Raw genomic sequence first — 20041 nt, 5'->3', positions numbered from 1 at the left:
AACTCTATAAAAATCAAGCCGATTATTCTGTGTTTTTAGGCTTCAAATCAGTCGCCCATACACTAACAAACTCAATTCTCAGATATAAATCCCTGTAAGCTGTGAAAATAAATTAACAGGATCAAAATATAACCATCGGTACCCTGTCTTGAGTCCAAAATTTCAAAACCTTGATTTTGATTTTAATCTCTAAATTCGTTAATGCAGTTTTGTAAGGAGTCTTTTACCTAAACTTCCTGAAAAATTACAGATTTCAATTCGTAAAAGTGAGTGAGAATTTTCGAGTCAAAACCTGAATATAAAAAAAAAATAACCGTGTGAACATAATTCAAATTCGAACGATTAAGTGGGTTTCTGGATTGAAGGATTGATGACGAGAGTTTCTATGACGATAAGGAACAATTTTCATGAAGGAATCATAGGCTAAAACTTTCAAAAACAACGAATTTGATTTATAGTTCATACGAAATCTACAGTACATATCTCAGTATTCTGATTTTTTTTTTTTCGTTTCTTGTTATTTTAAAAGGGTAACAGAAATCGTGTCCCGTTCCTGTTTATATTTTAAACCCAAAAGAACAAATTCTATAGGGTATGTTATGGTTGAATCCAGCTCTGGTCAAATTGATCAATTGAAGAAGAAGGGAATTAAATAGGTTCGGTTTATATAAATTAAAAAGAGTTTTAAAACCGAAAAAGGGGCAACAGCCCACTGGTCAAGGTGTTAAGATGTATACGGGAGGTTCGAGCCCGGCTTCGAGCATATCTTTTTAGAAAGATTTTTCAAGGTAGCTTTCAAAACCAAAAACTAATATTATTATTATGGTTATAAAGATTATCATTAGAATTTTTTTTATATTATTATTAACAGGTTTTTGATTATTATTAGTATTATTATTATTATAAGAAAGATTTTTTTTTTTCATTATTATTTTAAATAAACATTATTAAGTAATATCATTATTTATAATATTATGATGTATTTATCATTAATAGTAATATCATTTATGTATTGTTATCATTAATATTATTTTTGATTATGATTAAGAATATTGTTAATATAACTATTGAAATCTTAGTAAATATACTCACTACTAATTTTGTTATTATTAAGTATTATTATAAAAATTTTTATTTTTAAACTTATATTTTATTTAAAAACTACTAAAATATTAAAAGTATCATTTCTGTTAATCTATTATTTTGTTAAAACTATTAATGCTATTATTATTTTTATTAAAATTATTTTTATTATACTTGTCTTAGTATTATTATAACTGGTACTTTGCAAATAAAAGATTAAGATATAATATAAGTATATGTTTTAAATGGAATTTAGTATAAATTCTATATAACTACAAAAATATAAATAATATGACATCATGTGACAGTTCTATTATATGTTTTAATATATATACATGAATAATATAGGTTCGTGAATCCGAGGCCAACCTTATGTGTTCAATGATGTTATATGTATTTTTACTACAAAATACATTAGGTGAGTATATAGTCCCACTTTTAAACTCTAAGTATTTCGGGATGAGAATACATGTATTTTATGTTTTACGTTATGGACACAAGTAACTGAAAAATATATTCTACGTTGAGTTGTACCACTGGCATACTTCCCTGTAGCTTGGTAACTAATATTTACAGCGGTATTGTAAACGCGAATCCTGTTGATAGATCTATCGGGCCTGACAACCCCAACCGGACTGGACGACCAGTATTCAACGGTTGCACAGTACTTCGTTTCGTGACTACACCTTGGTACGGTGTAGTAAGATTTCATAATAAAGGGAATATGCGACGTGATTAAATGTTAAGTATGGTTACCAAGTGCTCAACCACTTAGAATATTTTTATTAAAATGTTTATATATGAAATCTTGTGTTCCATTGTTATAACGCTGCTAGCATCAAACCTATATATCTCACCAACTTTATGTTGACTTTTTAAAGCATGTTATTCTTAGGTACGAATTAAGTCTTCCGCTGTACATTTGCTCATATTAAGGACATTACTTGAAGTCGATCATCGCAATGGGACCAACTGTTAAAGACTTCGTCCAGGAGGATTAGGACCGGTCCTTTCAGTTGGTATCAGAGCGTTGGTCTTAGTGAACCAGGCCTTGCATTAGTGTGTTTAACTGGTAGTTGTTAGGATACATTAATGAGTCTGGACTTTGACCGTGTCTACCTGTCAAAAAGTTTTGCTTATCATTTCTAGTCGGAAACCATTTGCTTATCATCTTTAGGGAATTGCCTGCTTATCACTCATAAGTCTAGACACGTCTTAGTGCATTTACTGCATCGATAGTGTATAGACAAAATTCATATCTTAGCGTATCTGATAATTCATATCTTAGCGCATCTGTAGATTTGCCTAACAAATGCCGTATGTTCCTTGGTAGTCTACGAAATCTCTAGTATTATACATAGATATTCTATATAGTTAGAATATCGTCCGACATCCGAAAATCATTTCACATCCAAGATTCTTTCCATTCACCTAATTGTTCCCTTGGCGATGAACTAGAATCACTTACCGGCGAACTTGTTCGAAAAACGATTTTCCCTTCTCTTTTCTGAGTATCTCATCACAATTACATACTATCCTATATTTTGAAATCTTATTCATTCGCTCGCTTCAACCGTCAATCATCATGTAGTACTAGAAGGAGTTAACAAACTACGCGCTCGTGTGACGACTTTGGAGAAACTGGTGCGAAGGTTACGAACACCAGCAGCAGCACCAGCAGCATAATCAGTACCAACATCATCGACGTCGACAGTACCCTTATCATCTCTAAACCATAACCGCGCCGTAACTCTCAATATCACAATCTGTACCTCGAATATCAACATCACACGCCTCAATATTACCGTCTGTATTTAGAGTATGATCTTCGTTTTACATATCGTTCTACATCGATTAATTTCGTTCTACGTATTGTTCTACCTCATTTACCTTCGTTAGACATGGCAATTATGTAATCTCTAATGTTTTAGAGTTCATGTAATCAAGTGCCAACAATAAATCAAATGAGTATAATATTCTATTGACTCATTAAATTCATAATTACATCCGAAGAAAATATATATGCAAGTATATTTCCATAAAGATTGTAATTAAAAATTCTTTTGTACAAACTGATAATGATGAAAATATTTTAACGGGTCGGTATACCCGAGGAATATTTAGAATTCACATTAATAAGTTACACTGTACATTCTTCGAATCTGATTCAACGATCATTTACTATCCTACTTACAACTACCGATATACGTATCCGTTCACCACAGAATAAGCATTTCTATTCAAATTTCATATTTGGATTTTGACCTATCAGAATCCAACAAGTGGCATAATGAAGAAAACATTGGACAAAAATAAAAAGTGTTAGAAACAAACGAATTAATTAATTGGAATTGTGATAGGATTTCACGCTAACTGTTCCGGCTAACTGTTCCCAGCTAACTGATTAACATTTAATTTATCGCAATTTACATTCTCGCAATTTTATTTATCGTCATTTAATTTCTGTTATTTACTTTTACGCACTATAAATAACGGGACACGTATGCAAGGTTTCGACTTATCATATCGACCCATCTATATATATATTTTGGAACAACCATAGACACTCTATATGTGAAGGTGGGAGTTGGCTGTACAGGGTCGGAGTTGATTCCAAAATATATATATACTTTGAGTTGTGATCGACACCGAGACCGGTACACGGGTCACGATACGTATTATTTAATTCGAATATTATATATTAAATTATATATGAATTATTGAACCATCGGACTATTGGACTGCTAACTTTGGACAATTAAAATGAATTAAATTAAAATATTGATTATAACATATGAAACTAAACTAATCTTCAAGTTTGCCACTTGATTTCATCTTAAACCTCATTCGTATCTTGACGATTACAATTCGCGTTCAAACCTATCATGATTCTTAAAAACACCCCGATAGAGAAGTTGAAACAACCGCACCTCGTCTACAGAAGAAAAATTTATGCATACAGTTATGCACCTGAAAAACTTTCGAAAACTGAAGCTATAGTTAAAACATATCCGCGTCGAATTCCTTATCATTCATTAGCAAAAACAACCTTACGATTTCTTTTCAAAGTAGCCAATTTTGTCACAGCTCCACCGAGTCAACATCGACTCTTCAATCGGACTAATCTTATTATAATCTCGATATATACGTTGATCTTTCGCCGCTGTTACCGGAGAATCTTTTATATTCCATGACATCATCAGCAGATGTACCAGCAGCTCGTTATCTATTTGGCGGAATTCGCAATCAGTATTTTGAAAACCTCGCAGAACTTCTCCAGTTATACCTATAACATCTATCCCTAAGAATTTCATACTTCGAATGTGAAGTTTCTGAAAAACACCCTGAACTGCGAACTAGTTCTTGAAGTGCTGACGAAGCAGCAAAAACTGTAACCGACTTTAACAGTCAAAAAGTTTGATGACAAGGAATAGTGTAGTGGTAAAGCTGAGAAAAAGAGAAGGTTTGGAACTGAAAAATGGATTGAGCAAAGTATGAAGGAGTCCGTGGATAAATCGTGAAAACTAAATCTGCCTTCAAAGTATCCAAATGATTCAGTATCTGCTAAAACCGTTAGTAAGAACCCTACTCCTTATTCTAAACCTTTCCAGATGGTATCCTTCATCATCCTCTTATCTTAGATATTATAAGATATCTTCATATCTTCCGTTATACATGTTCTTCAAATTTCTGAAGATATTTTCACAACTATTCTTATCTGAGATCATGTATCTTTCCGTGATATCTGCATTACAACATAAAAGAAACTGTGTCAGTTTCTAAAATTCAGAACCCTTCGAGTTTAAAATATGAATGCATTGAAGTAGTGTTGGGAACTGATACATGAATTAGTATAATATAATGAAACTTGATCAACTTCATCATATTACAGTAAGTCATGTTAAGTTTCTAATGAAATGTGATGATTCACAGTACCATCATCATATGCCATGTTACACGGCTCTTACATTCTATCCAATCTCCAAATATATCAAGAACATATCATCTTGATAGTTCTATCTTTTCTAGGGTATTTTGGTAATTTAACAAATCAAAATTTGTGCCAATACCCTTTCTTTCTTAGAACATTAGCTATGTTCATTCCAAATTTCATACCTACGAATTCCGGACCGTTGCTCGCTTGACTCAAGGACAGGAAGATATCAAACCCAACAACCATCCAGAAACTACAAACCGTGTATATCCATACGTATTGCAACGTAAAGACACGGGAGAATTGAAAATAATATAATTCCAAGGAAATTATAAAAGTGAATAGATTTTTCTGGCGGCAGATGAAAAAGAAGAATAGAGGATATGGAAATAAGGAAACGAAGGGGATAGATTTATAGTGAAATATCCGACAAAGAAAATCAAAACAGATTTGCCACATTAAATCAAAGGAGATCCTGTTTCATAAGATCGTCAAAAGAACCAAATCTTATTACATAAGATTTTCTATAAATCCCTTAAATTCTGGAAATCAGTTCTAGTCACGTCATCGGTTGAAACAATTCCATATTCACTCATTACATTATTTTGTGATAGATTCACTTGTGCGCTTCACATGATCGAATCGTTTTATCCATATCTTCCGATAATGATAAAATTCTATTATTACCTCATATTCGTCATAAAAACATTCCTATTATTATCCATAATGACCTCTATCAAATTTCGGGGACGAAATTTCTTTAACGGGTAGGTACTGTAACGACCCGGAAATTTCCGACCAAATTTAAACCATAAACTTTATATGTCTCCGACACGATAAGCAAAATCTTTAATGTTAAGTCTAAAAAGTCTGAAATCTATGTTTGAATAGTCAATTACCCTTTGATTATTTCCGACGATTCACGAACTCCTATTTGTAAATAAATACATATGTATTTTAAAAATATAAATATCTATATTAATTCGAAATATAATTTGAAATATTATATTATTTAGCTATTAGAATTAATTTTGTAAAATGAAATAAGTAAGATATAATAAAAATTATTATTTAAGATGGATCTATATAAGTATATAAAATTTTATTGTATATATTTATTATGTAATTCATGTTAAGTTAATTATTATCAATACGATTTTAATGCAACTTATCATTTTCACTTTTAATGTACATATTATTATAAGTATTACTTTCATTGCTGTTAATGTCAATATTTATACTTCCAATATAAATGGTGCATACAAAAATTTGATATATTTAAGTTGTATTATTATTATTATTACTATTAATCTTATTATTGACAATAATACTAAAATTAATATAACAAGTATTAATTATTAGTAATATTAATTGCTAAAAAAAAAAAAAAGAATAAAAATAATTACATGTATAAAAAGATATATTAATTTCTGTTATACACATGTCATACGTTTTTTTTTATAAATATAAATAGATACCCCGTATAACTTAATATATATAAAAATAGATACAGATATTGATATTTATTTAAGCCTAGGATGCGTTTTTATTCAACCCAAGATATCAGATCCAATAATTCTTCATCTGTTTCTTTCTCTCATGCCTTTTTATTTTCTTTCACCCGTGACTCCTATCGACATATCAACTCTATAAAAATCAAGCCGATTATTCTGTGTTTTTAGGCTTCAAATCAGTCGCCCATACACTAACAAACTCAATTCTCAGATATAAATCCCTGTAAGCTGTGAAAATAAATTAACAGGATCAAAATATAACCATCGGTACCCTGTCTTGAGTCCAAAATTTCAAAACCTTGATTTTGATTTTAATCTCTAAATTCGTTAATGCAGTTTTGTAAGGAGTCTTTTACCTAAACTTCCTGAAAAATTACAGATTTCAATTCGTAAAAGTGAGTGAGAATTTTCGAGTCAAAACCTGAATATAAAAAAAAAATAACCGTGTGAACATAATTCAAATTCGAACGATTAAGTGGGTTTCTGGATTGAAGGATTGATGACGAGAGTTTCTATGACGATAAGGAACAATTTTCATGAAGGAATCATAGGCTAAAACTTTCAAAAACAACGAATTTGATTTATAGTTCATACGAAATCTACAGTACATATCTCAGTATTCTGATTTTTTTTTTTTCGTTTCTTGTTATTTTAAAAGGGTAACAGAAATCGTGTCCCGTTCCTGTTTATATTTTAAACCCAAAAGAACAAATTCTATAGGGTATGTTATGGTTGAATCCAGCTCTGGTCAAATTGATCAATTGAAGAAGAAGGGAATTAAATAGGTTCGGTTTATATAAATTAAAAAGAGTTTTAAAACCGAAAAAGGGGCAACAGCCCACTGGTCAAGGTGTTAAGATGTATACGGGAGGTTCGAGCCCGGCTTCGAGCATATCTTTTTAGAAAGATTTTTCAAGGTAGCTTTCAAAACCAAAAACTAATATTATTATTATGGTTATAAAGATTATCATTAGAATTTTTTTTATATTATTATTAACAGGTTTTTGATTATTATTAGTATTATTATTATTATAAGAAAGATTTTTTTTTTCATTATTATTTTAAATAAACATTATTAAGTAATATCATTATTTATAATATTATGATGTATTTATCATTAATAGTAATATCATTTATGTATTGTTATCATTAATATTATTTTTGATTATGATTAAGAATATTGTTAATATAACTATTGAAATCTTAGTAAATATACTCACTACTAATTTTGTTATTATTAAGTATTATTATAAAAATTTTTATTTTTAAACTTATATTTTATTTAAAAACTACTAAAATATTAAAAGTATCATTTCTGTTAATCTATTATTTTGTTAAAACTATTAATGCTATTATTATTTTTATTAAAATTATTTTTATTATACTTGTCTTAGTATTATTATAACTGGTACTTTGCAAATAAAAGATTAAGATATAATATAAGTATATGTTTTAAATGGAATTTAGTATAAATTCTATATAACTACAAAAATATAAATAATATGACATCATGTGACAGTTCTATTATATGTTTTAATATATATACATGAATAATATAGGTTCGTGAATCCGAGGCCAACCTTATGTGTTCAATGATGTTATATGTATTTTTACTACAAAATACATTAGGTGAGTATATAGTCCCACTTTTAAACTCTAAGTATTTCGGGATGAGAATACATGTATTTTATGTTTTACGTTATGGACACAAGTAACTGAAAAATATATTCTACGTTGAGTTGTACCACTGGCATACTTCCCTGTAGCTTGGTAACTAATATTTACAGCGGTATTGTAAACGCGAATCCTGTTGATAGATCTATCGGGCCTGACAACCCCAACCGGACTGGACGACCAGTATTCAACGGTTGCACAGTACTTCGTTTCGTGACTACACCTTGGTACGGTGTAGTAAGATTTCATAATAAAGGGAATATGCGACGTGATTAAATGTTAAGTATGGTTACCAAGTGCTCAACCACTTAGAATATTTTTATTAAAATGTTTATATATGAAATCTTGTGTTCCATTGTTATAACGCTGCTAGCATCAAACCTATATATCTCACCAACTTTATGTTGACTTTTTAAAGCATGTTATTCTCAGGTACGAATTAAGTCTTCCGCTGTACATTTGCTCATATTAAGGACATTACTTGAAGTCGATCATCGCAATGGGACCAACTGTTAAAGACTTCGTCCAGGAGGATTAGGACCGGTCCTTTCATAAAGTGTCAACCAAAAGGTTGGTGAGTTCATTAGTTTATCATAATCATTCATTTCCATCATTTTAATAGACCACAAGAATTTCATTTCCATTTCTCATAAATATACGTCCCATGCATAGAGACAAAAATCATTCATATGGATTGAATACCTGGTAACCGACATTAACAAGATGCATATAAGAATATCCCCTATCATTCTGGGAAATCCTTCGGACATGATAAAAACGAGTTCGAAGTACTAAAGCATCTGGTACTTTGGATGAGATTCGTTAGGCCCAATAGATCCATCTTTAGGATTCACATCAATTAGTAGATCGGTTTACTAATTCTTAGGCTACCAAGCAAAAGGGGCATATTCGGCTTTGATCATTCAACCATATAATGTAGTTTCGATTACTTGTGTCTATTTCGTAAAACATTTATAAAAAATTTCGCATGTATTCTCGGCCCAAAAATATAAAGGGTAAAAAGGCATGAAACTCACAAAACTGTATTTCGTAGTAATAATGCATATGACGGCACTGAACAAGTGCAAGGTTGGCCTCGGATTCACGAACCTATATTAAGTATGTATATATTTATATGTTGATCAATATATGTTTAACAATCTAGGTCAAGTCATAGTGTACCACAATCCTAATGCTCGAGACTAATATGCAAAGGTCAACAAAAGTCAATTTGACTCAAAATAATTTCCAAAATTTATACATGATTATTATATAGTTTAAATATCGTCGTTTCATATTTTTAAATATTTTTAAAAGATTTTATTAGAGTAAATAATATAATTCATTTATTATTAAAATTTATATGATAAAAATATACTTTTATATGTCTTAAGTAATAAAATTTATAAAGTTCATTTAATATCACAAAAATAATATGATAGGTAGTATTAACGTAATTATATTACACGTAGTAAAATATCATTGTATTACATATTTATTTGATAAAATAAAATTGATAATAATAATAAGTAAAAGTTGTATTATTTTGTAATAATAATTATTATTATTCTATAAAAAAATATCAATATTTATATTTACTAAAAGTGATATTATGATAAAGTGATAATTCTAATTATGATAACTTTAATATTTACGATACTTTTTAATATTAACTTTAAAATAATTATTTTTTTTAAAATGATAATAATAATGACATTTCATAATAACAATGACATTTCTATTAAAATGATAATTTTTGTTAAGATGATAGTTTTAATGATACTTTTAATATTAATAGTAATGATAAAAATAATAAAAAAGATAATTTTATCTAAATCCATATCTTACATTATTTTAATTTCATCATGATACTCATACTCATTGATTCATTTAATAGCTTTTAATCGTCTTTTATATGGCGTTCATAATAATGATAATAATAGTAATCATAATAATTAGGTGTTACTACTATTAGTTTTCATTATAATAATATTAATAATAATAAATATTATGGTAATATTAATGATAATACTAATAACTATTTTAATGATAATAATAATACTAATTATAACTTTTACGATAGCAACAATAGTAATAATAATAAAATAATAATTTTTAATGATAATACCTTTTATTGATAATGATAATAATAATAATAATAATAATAATAATAATAACAATAATAATAATAATAATAATAATTAGATAAAAACTAGAACGATGATAATAACGACGATAATAATATTCATTTTTAATAATAATACAAAAATTCAATCGACTATAACTTCAAATCCGTTCATCGAACCCATTCGAGTTCTAAATGAAAAGTTCATAATTTTTCGCTAGCTTTCCAATGACATGCATATCTTATACCTTATCTCAACCGCATATGTAACTAATTTAGGATTCAACCTAACCTATCTATCGACAATGTCAAAAATACAAGCATGCATAATCCTATATACTCGAGCACTAGTCAGGGATACACTATTAATATATAAAAGTTAAGTTATGAGTATTCACGTATCAATATTGAGATTCAATATTGCAGGAATGGTACGTAAACGCAACGGAGATTATAAACACTAGGTTGACCTCACCAACAACACCCATGAACCACACCCATAACCTCCATAGCTATAACTCATAATTTTCTTAGCTCTATCCCGCTCCTAAAATCCGTTTTTGAAATAATTCGCTCATGATCTTGTCGTAGTATTTTATGTATAATACTAATAATATCGCTCCTAATAATACTAATAATAATAATAATAATAAGATTAATAATAATAATAATAATAATAATAATAATATAAATAATTAATATATACGGAGTAAGAGACTGGATAGAAGATATATGAATTGTGTGTTTGTGTAATGCACGTACGAATTAATTTATATTGTGTTCCAGCATTCATGCTCCATGCGATTGCATGGAGTTCCTTTGCTATGCTCATGCAATCACATGAGCTCAATTATTAGCTCATAAACGCGTTAAATTTTCCTACCGACACTTATTAATTATTATTATATATAAATTAATATTTAATCTATATAATTAATTATATATTATATAATATTTACGCTCATGGTAAAAATGTAATTTTTACTCAAATGATACGGACGTTGTCACTCGACTCATGTCCCGCTTTCGGTTTTTCGAACGACGTTTCGTACACTGAGAAAACTAGCCTTTTACGTTTAGTGACTCGTACCATTATCAAAATTTAGTTTTAGTCATTGATAAATTATTTTATGAAAAATGTAACTTTATATAATTGAGTGTTATGGTCATTTGCTTCTATAATTTAGTGGTTCGTTGTTTATCAAAATATATTATTTTAAAATCAAACGTTTTATGACAAGGTTATTATTATATTTTATCACTTTGTAAAAAAATATGTATTTATGTTTTCATTTAGAACTATAAACTTATATATTTAGAAATATTATAATATTTAGTTTTTCAAAAGCAATATATATTTCGTAGTTTAGTTTAGATTGTTTACATAATAGAAAAATCATTATCTTATATAACGTTTTCCTTTTAACTAAAAAAAATTTGTTTATGTACTAGCATTTATTTCGAATTTTTAGCATAACCAAATCTCAATCGAGTCACTAAGCGAGTGTTACTATTGTTTACTTTTGAAATCATATATATTTAATGAACACGTTTTTAAATATACATTGCAAGTTAAATCACAGACTCTTATCATTTATAACTTGTCATTAGGTTTCTTGAAAGATTCTAAAGTTTGGGATAACGTTTGACCTTTACACTTATCCTAATGACTCAATAATAAATTGTCAAAAGTGGTTCTAGATGTTTATAAAACTATATTCATTTTTAAAGAAAACGTGATGTTCAATTTGTCTTCTCAACATTTCCAACGATAAAAGATAATCTTAAAGTCTTATAATATGTTCCTACTTCTCGACAATTTATATTGTTTATTTTAAATCCTTATATATATATATATATATATATATATATATATATATATATATATATATATATATATATATATATATATATATATATATATATATATATATATATATATATATATATATATATATATATATATATACTACAAGAAAATTAATATTATTTCTTTTTATGTATTCAAAATGTATTTGTAACAAAGTTCTGTTTAGATGGAAAGACATTTTCATACGTTTGAAACTAAATCGGGAAATTATAAATTTGGTTTTCCAGAATCAGTTATATTTCAAATCATCCTTTTTAAAAGGTTTTATTATATCGTAAAACGTTTTTAATATTATGAAACTAAATAATTAACTTATTAAGAGGTACTAGACAATCATCGTAAAGCATGCACTGAAAGTCAAATAGAAATCTCCACTAACATTTGTCCGGTTCTCGTTAATTGACAATTTCGTTCTTTCATGTAATTCACTTTACCAATCTTCCGAATATTGTTAAAAAGAAAGGTTTCCTATATCAAAGTGGACCTCTCAACAGAGACTCATAATCATAATTCAATGTATCTAACAAATCAATCATTTGATATTATCTTCTAATTCCATCGATAATCATATTGAAACAAATACGTTCACGTAAAGTATTATACGTTTAATACTTTGTTAACGTTTTCAAGTTATAATATATATATACATATACATATATAATCATATCCGTTCATATAATGGTTCGTGAATCATTGGAATATGGTCGAGGTTAAATGAATATATGAACACAGTTTAAAATTCTTGATATTCAATTTAACAAACTTTGCTTATCGTGTCGGAAACATATAAAGATTAAAGTTTAAATTTGGTCAGAAATTTTCGGGTCGTCACACCTGAGACTTCTGGAAAGTTAATTTACAGATATTTCGGTTCGAGTAGATGAATTTTCGTTTAAGACTCGCCTAAATCCGATATACGGTTTAGGATTTATAGCCTTCCGAAAATCACTACGCCTTCGTAATGACGTGCTGAAATTTCTGACCTACTCGCGCTTGAACCATCACCACGGTCAAACGACATCAATTTAGGATCTTAAAACTGGAGAGCAGTAAGAGAACTCACATACGGAGCCTTGGCCACTGACCGCGCTTCATTTCAGTTTGTATAGAGGTCGTAGCAGCAGATCGAAGTCATCCCTTTGTTTTGATCTCTATTCTTGTTGAAACTTACTTTATCTTTTACGTATGATGATGATGATGATGACACTTAAGACTTAACTGATTTACTTTTAAACTTTTGGGGACGATTTACTGACTTAGTAACCTTTGACTTTGGTTGAGGACCTTTCAGACCGACTTACTACTTGCTTACTTATTCGTATCGACTTTATCGCACATTCACTGTGAGTTATAGCTCCCTTTTTACTTTAACTATTTTTGGGACTGAGAATACATGCGCTTTTTATGTTTTACATACTGGACACGAGTACTTAAACATTATATATGTGTGGGTGATATAATGGCGCAAATTTTCCCCTTAGCTCGGTAACGTTTAACTATTGGTTTATGAACCGGTAGACGCGAATCTTAGATATGGATCCATAGGGTTTGACATCCCCACTCGGGTTAGTCGCGCTAGCATTTAATGGGTGTTTAATACTTCGTCTGTTTTAATGCACTCTCCAAGTGTACTTTTAGGGGGTGATATATTATTTTACGTTAAGTTAGTTACCAAGTGCTCACGGTTAAGCATATATTTTTCATACTGTTTTGAATACGAAATCTCGTGGTCTACATTACATTGTTGATTACAATAAAACTATAGCTCACCAACATTCGTGTTGATATTTTAAAGCATGTTATTTCTCAGGTGCTTAGACGTTCGTTGCTTCCGCTGTATTAGACTCGCTGTTATAGACTTGCTGTGTTAGACTTCTGCTGCATTACTTAGAGATGTCTCAATCATGGAACTTTTACCTTGCATTCACAACTTATGTTACATTTGAACAATGGTTTTGTAATGACCTTTGTGTCACGTACTTATGATTATGCTTTCTATTCGTAGAAGCACGTTACCTTTTGTAAAACATTCGACGTTGGTAAACACGTTATCTTTTTATGAATGCAAACTTGTTTTAAAACAGCATATAGTGTTGTAACCGTGTAATGGACCTGTTGTTGATGATCCATACACATTGATTTTGTACGGGGCATCACATTTGGTATCAGAGCATTGGTTGTATGGAATTAGGTTGCATTAGTGTGTCTTGACCGAGTCGAGTAGGATTCACTAATAGGACTAATCTACAACTTGCTTGTTTACTTGTTTATACGAAACTACTGCATGCTACTATCTGTTTTCAATTGCATGATACTTCTGCAGGGTATTGTTATTATTGCCATGCTATGTACTACTGTAGACGATCTAGGCTGCTGTAGTTAATATGCCTGATTACATGTTTGCTATATGTCTTAATGACATGGAAAAAGTTATTTGTCCTTGTGCAGATGTCAGACATACCGCCTATTATCATTGACTTGGAGAGTGATTCAGATTCATCTGCTACTTCGCCTACTGTTGTTGCTGTCAACGATCCCGTCACCGCTACCCTCCGACGACTCTGGCGATTCGTCTTCTGGGGATAGTAGTCACGCACCTGAACTGATGGTCATCTCTGATAGTAATGAGGATCCCGAGGAGATCCTAGCTCCACCCAACCCTAGTCTCCCAGGGCCACAGCATCATTCCGATGGTACCATGACCCCTGGAGTGAACGGGGACAGTCCATTTCGTAACGAATTTGGACATTGGGTCAGACGCACCGCTGATGGACGAGTTGTGTCGATTCCCCCGGGCAGATATCGGATTATGACCATCGGCCAGACACATTCCCTTGTACGTGATGTACATGCACCACCTTCGGACGATTCAGACAGTTCGTCATCGGATGAGACCAGCGAGGAGGATCCCGAGGAGGATTCTGAGGAAGACTCCGAGGAGGAGCTTTTACCGCCACCCTCTACCCCGCTAAAGAAGCGTTACCACTACGACGGTACCTTTATTACAGGGGTAAATGGAGGCAAACCATTTGTTAACGCACATGGACAGTTGGTTAGGGTCACCGCCCGTAAGCGGGTTGTGCCGTATCCTGCTGATCCATTTGTGCGTAAGGTCGCCCATTATGCGCCATCTACCTCTGGTGCTACATCTGCACCACCGGCGCCACCTGCACCATCTGCACCGCCTGCAGTACCTGCCCCACCGGCACCTCCCACCATTGAGGAGCTGATGAGGGAAGTGCGTGCTCTACGTGCCCGAGTGACTGAGCTCGAGGACCAGGTGTCCCACATGATGGACATCATTTATCCACCATCACCATAGGACTATTGTATTAGATTTCATTATGTATTCCCATTAGTAGTTTCATGTTTTCATTCAAGTATTGTACGAAAACTTATGAAGTTGTATGCAAATTTTCTTATTATGAATGAAACTTAATGTTATTTGAAATATTGTACGACGTTTTCTTTATTATATTGCATGATGGTTTTGTGATATCTGTAACTAGTTGCCATACTTAGTTAACATGTATTGTGTTGATTGAATAGTTGATTACCATATACTATGACATTATGAATTATTGAATAATGGGTTTTGACTTAAGTCAAAATTTTTATTTGGAAGATCGATGACGAGAGGAACACCCACTGTGGCATAAATTGAGGAAATGATAGCTGCTCGAGTGGCTATAGCAATGGCAAATGCCAGCCTTGCACAAACTCCGCCGGCTAACCAGAACATTCAGAATGGGTGCACTTACAAGGAATTCCAGAGCTGCAAGCCCCACAATTTCAGTGGAACGGAAGGGTTAGTTGGGTTAACTAGATGGTTTGAAAAGTTGGAATTAGTATTCCATGTGAGTAACTGCTCCGAAGTGAACAAAACTAAGTACGCCTCATACACGCTGTCGGATGGCACTTTAACATGGTGGAACACACTCGCCCAAGCTCAGGGAATTGATGAAGCTTACGCTACACAATGGGAGGAGTTTAAGAGGGCTATGATAGAGGAATACTGCCCCAAAATCGAAATTCAGAAGATGGTTACGGAATTTTGGGAATTGAAGGTCGTAGGAACTGACCTTGATGGCTATAATCGAAGGTACTTGGAGTTAGTTTTGATGTGCCCCACAATGGTTACTCCTGAGTTCAAACGGTTGGAACGGTATCTGTGGGGACTGCCCAAGGCATCCATGGAAATTTCACCTCTTCGAAACCAGCAAATGTCCCGGAAGCTATGCGTATGGCGCACACTTTGATGGATCTGGTTATCCGTCAAGAGCCAGAGAAGGTGAAATCAGAATCGGGAGCAAGTAATGGGAAACGCAAGTGGGATGGAAACAAGGGAAAGGGTATTGAGCAGAATCCAGCCAAGAGGCATGAGAATTTTAGGGGAAACAATGACTGGAGGAACCCTAACCCAAACTACAAAGGTAGCCTTCCTCAGTGCAAGAGATGCTATAAGCATCATACTGGGTACTGCAACATGGTGTGTGAAAAATGTAAGAGGACGGGGCACATCGGAAAAGATTGTAAGATCAACACTTCAGCTATGAGGGTGAATCCGAATGGGCTAAAGAAGTGCTTTGAATGCGGCCAGCAGGGTCACTTTAAGAATGAATGTCCTAACAAGATGAAGGATGACGGGCCAGCACGTGGAAAAGTCTTCAACATGAACGCCAGGGGTTCCCGCGAGGATCCTGACTTGGTTACAGGTACATTCACTATAAATAAACTATTAGCTTCAGTCTTATTTGATACCGGTGCCGATAGGAGTTATGTATGTAGACATTTTTGCTCTAAGTTAGATTGGTCATTAGTACCTTTGGATGAGAGTATTCTTGTCGAGGTGGCCAATGGGAAACTTGAGAAAGTTGACCAAATTGGTCGAGGAGGTATAATAAACTTAGCTGGGGTAGATTTTGAGATTGATTTGATACACATTAAGTTGGGAAGCTTTGACGTAATATTCGGCATGGACTGGTTGTCCAAAGTAAAAGCAGAAGTTATCTATCGAGAGAAGATTATTCGTATACCTCGCGAAGATGGTGTGCCATTAATTATTTACGGGAATAGATGTAGCCCAAAGCTGAACCTTATTAGTTATATGAAGGCACAAAAGGTCATGAGAAAAGGGCGTTTTGCTATTTTGGCGCATTTGAAGAAGTTGGAAACGGAGGAGAAAAGCGTGAAGGATGTACCGATTGTAAACGAATACCCTAAAGTTTTTCTAGAAGAGTTGCCAGGATTACCCCCATCGAGATCAGTGGAGTTCCAGATTGATCTAGTACCAGGAGCTGCACCTGTAGCTCGCGCACCTTATTGACTTGCACCAACCAAAATGCAAGAATTGCAGAGTCAACTACAAGAACTGCTAGACCGTGGATTTATTTAACCAAGCTCTTCGCCTTGGGGCGCTCCCATTTTGTTCGTAAAGAAGAAGGACGGATCTTTCCGTATGTGTATCGATTATCGCAAATCAAACAAGTTGAGAATCATGAACCGGTATCCCCTTCCCAAGATTGATGATCTATTCGATCAACTGCAAGGATCAAGCGTCTACTCCAAGATTGATTTGCGATCAGGTTATCACCAGTTGAGGGTGAAGGAGAGTGATGTCTTTAAGACTGCATTCCGAACTCGTTATGGTCATTATGAGTTTCTTGTGATGCCATTTGGTTTGACTAACGCACCTGCCGTGTTTATGGATCTTATGAATCGCGTATGCAAGCTGTATCTAGACAAATTCATTATCGTATTCATAGATGACATCTTAATCTATTCTAAAAGCGAAGAAGAACACGAACAACATCTTCGACTCGTGCTTGAGCTCTTGAGACAAGAGCAACTCTATGCAAAATTCTCCAAGTGTGAATTTTGGTTAAAGGAAGTTCAATTTCTTGGCCATGTTGTAAGCGATCAGGGTATCAAGGTCGATCCCGCCAAGATCTAAGCCATTAGCAAGTGGGAAACCGCCACTACTCCTACTCATATTCGCTAATTTTTAGGCCTTGCCGGTTACTATCGTAGGTTCATCGAAGGTTTCTCTTTGATTGCACGTCCTTTAACCGCATTGACTCACAAAAGGGAAGAAATTCTTTTGGGCATCCAAACAAGAGTCGGCATTCCAAACTCTGAAGAAAAAGTTAACCACTGCTCCTATCTTATCGCTTCCTGAAGGTAATGACGATTTTGTTGTATATTGCGATGCCTCGAAACATGGTTTTGGGTGTGTATTGATGCAACGAACGAAAGTTATTGCTTACGCCTCTCGATAACTGAAGATTCATGAGCGAAACTACACGACGCACGATCTCGAACTTGGAGCCGTTGTCTTTGCACTCAAATTGTGGAGACACTATCTTTATGGAACTAAGAGTACAATCTTCACCGATCACAAAGGCCTCCAACACATTTTCGATCAGAAACAACTGAACATGAGACAACGACGGTGGATAGAAACATTGAACGATTATGATTATGAACTTCGTTACCATCCTAGCAAGGCAAATGTTGTAGCCGATGCCTTGAACCGAAAGAAAAGAATGGTACCTCTTCATGTTCGAGCCTTAAACATCACTATCCACACAAATCTCAATAGCCAAATCTGTGTAGCCCAAGATGAGGCTCTCAAGGATGAGAATATTTTGCACGAACGCTTTGTAGTGACCTGAACTTTTCCATGTTTATATATATTAATTGAGATTGATATTTACATGATTAAATGTTTCCAACATGTTAAGCAATCAAACTTGTTAAGACTTGATTAATTGAAATATGTTTCATATAGACAATTGACCACCCAAGTTGACCGGCGATTCACGAACGTTAAAACTTGTAAAAACGACATGACGATATATATATATGGATATACATATGGTTAACATGAGATTATGATAAGTAAGTATCTCCATAAGTATATTAACAATGAGTTATATACATATAAACAAGACTACTAACTTAAGGATTTCGAAACGAGACATATATGTAACGATTATCGTTGTAGCGACATTTAAATGTATATATATCATATTAAGATATATTAATATATCATAATATCATGATAATATAATAATTTAACATCTCATTAGATATAATAAACAATGGGTTAACAACATTAATTGAGATCGTTAACTTAAAGGTTTCAAAACAACACTTACATGTAACGACTAACGATGACTTAACGACTCAGTTAAAATGTATATACATGTAGTGTATTTAGATGTATTAAAATACTTTTGGAAGACTTCAAGACATATATCAAAACACTCATACTTAACGAAAATGGTTACAGTTACTTTTCCAATCTTTTCTTTCATCAAGAATTCTAGTCGTATTCTTACCCGTATTATACACAACTTCAAAACGTACTTGCTATGAGTATATACCAATAGGAACTAGCATGGGATTCCACTCTTGATTATGTCATGTATGACTAATCAATTTTAACTTCTACCATGAGCTAGTCAACTAACTAGAACTCCTTTTAACCCCACTCACCACTCACCAATTACCACTCATCATTCACTCCATTTCACTTCCAATTCTCTTTCTAATTCTCTCTCAACACACACACACACACACACACACTATTATGAACGTATTTTTCCAGTAGTTAATCATAATCTTCATCAAAAATCACTTCAAGAATCAAGCTATAATCATCATAGGAAGAACACTTCAAGAACACTTCAAGAACACTTCAAAAATCCCTTCAAGTTTACTAATTTACTTCCAAGCTTTCTAATCCATTCCAAGTAATCATCTAAGATCAAGAAACCTTTGTTATATATAGTAGGTTATCTTTCTTATTCAAGGTAATATTCATATTCAAACTTTGA

Source organism: Rutidosis leptorrhynchoides, chromosome 10 (assembly GCF_046630445.1).
Source record: "Rutidosis leptorrhynchoides isolate AG116_Rl617_1_P2 chromosome 10, CSIRO_AGI_Rlap_v1, whole genome shotgun sequence".
Taxonomy (NCBI): domain Eukaryota; kingdom Viridiplantae; phylum Streptophyta; class Magnoliopsida; order Asterales; family Asteraceae; genus Rutidosis; species Rutidosis leptorrhynchoides.
The sequence above is the reverse complement of the archived record's forward strand: the minus strand, read 5'-3'. Positions refer to the sequence as shown.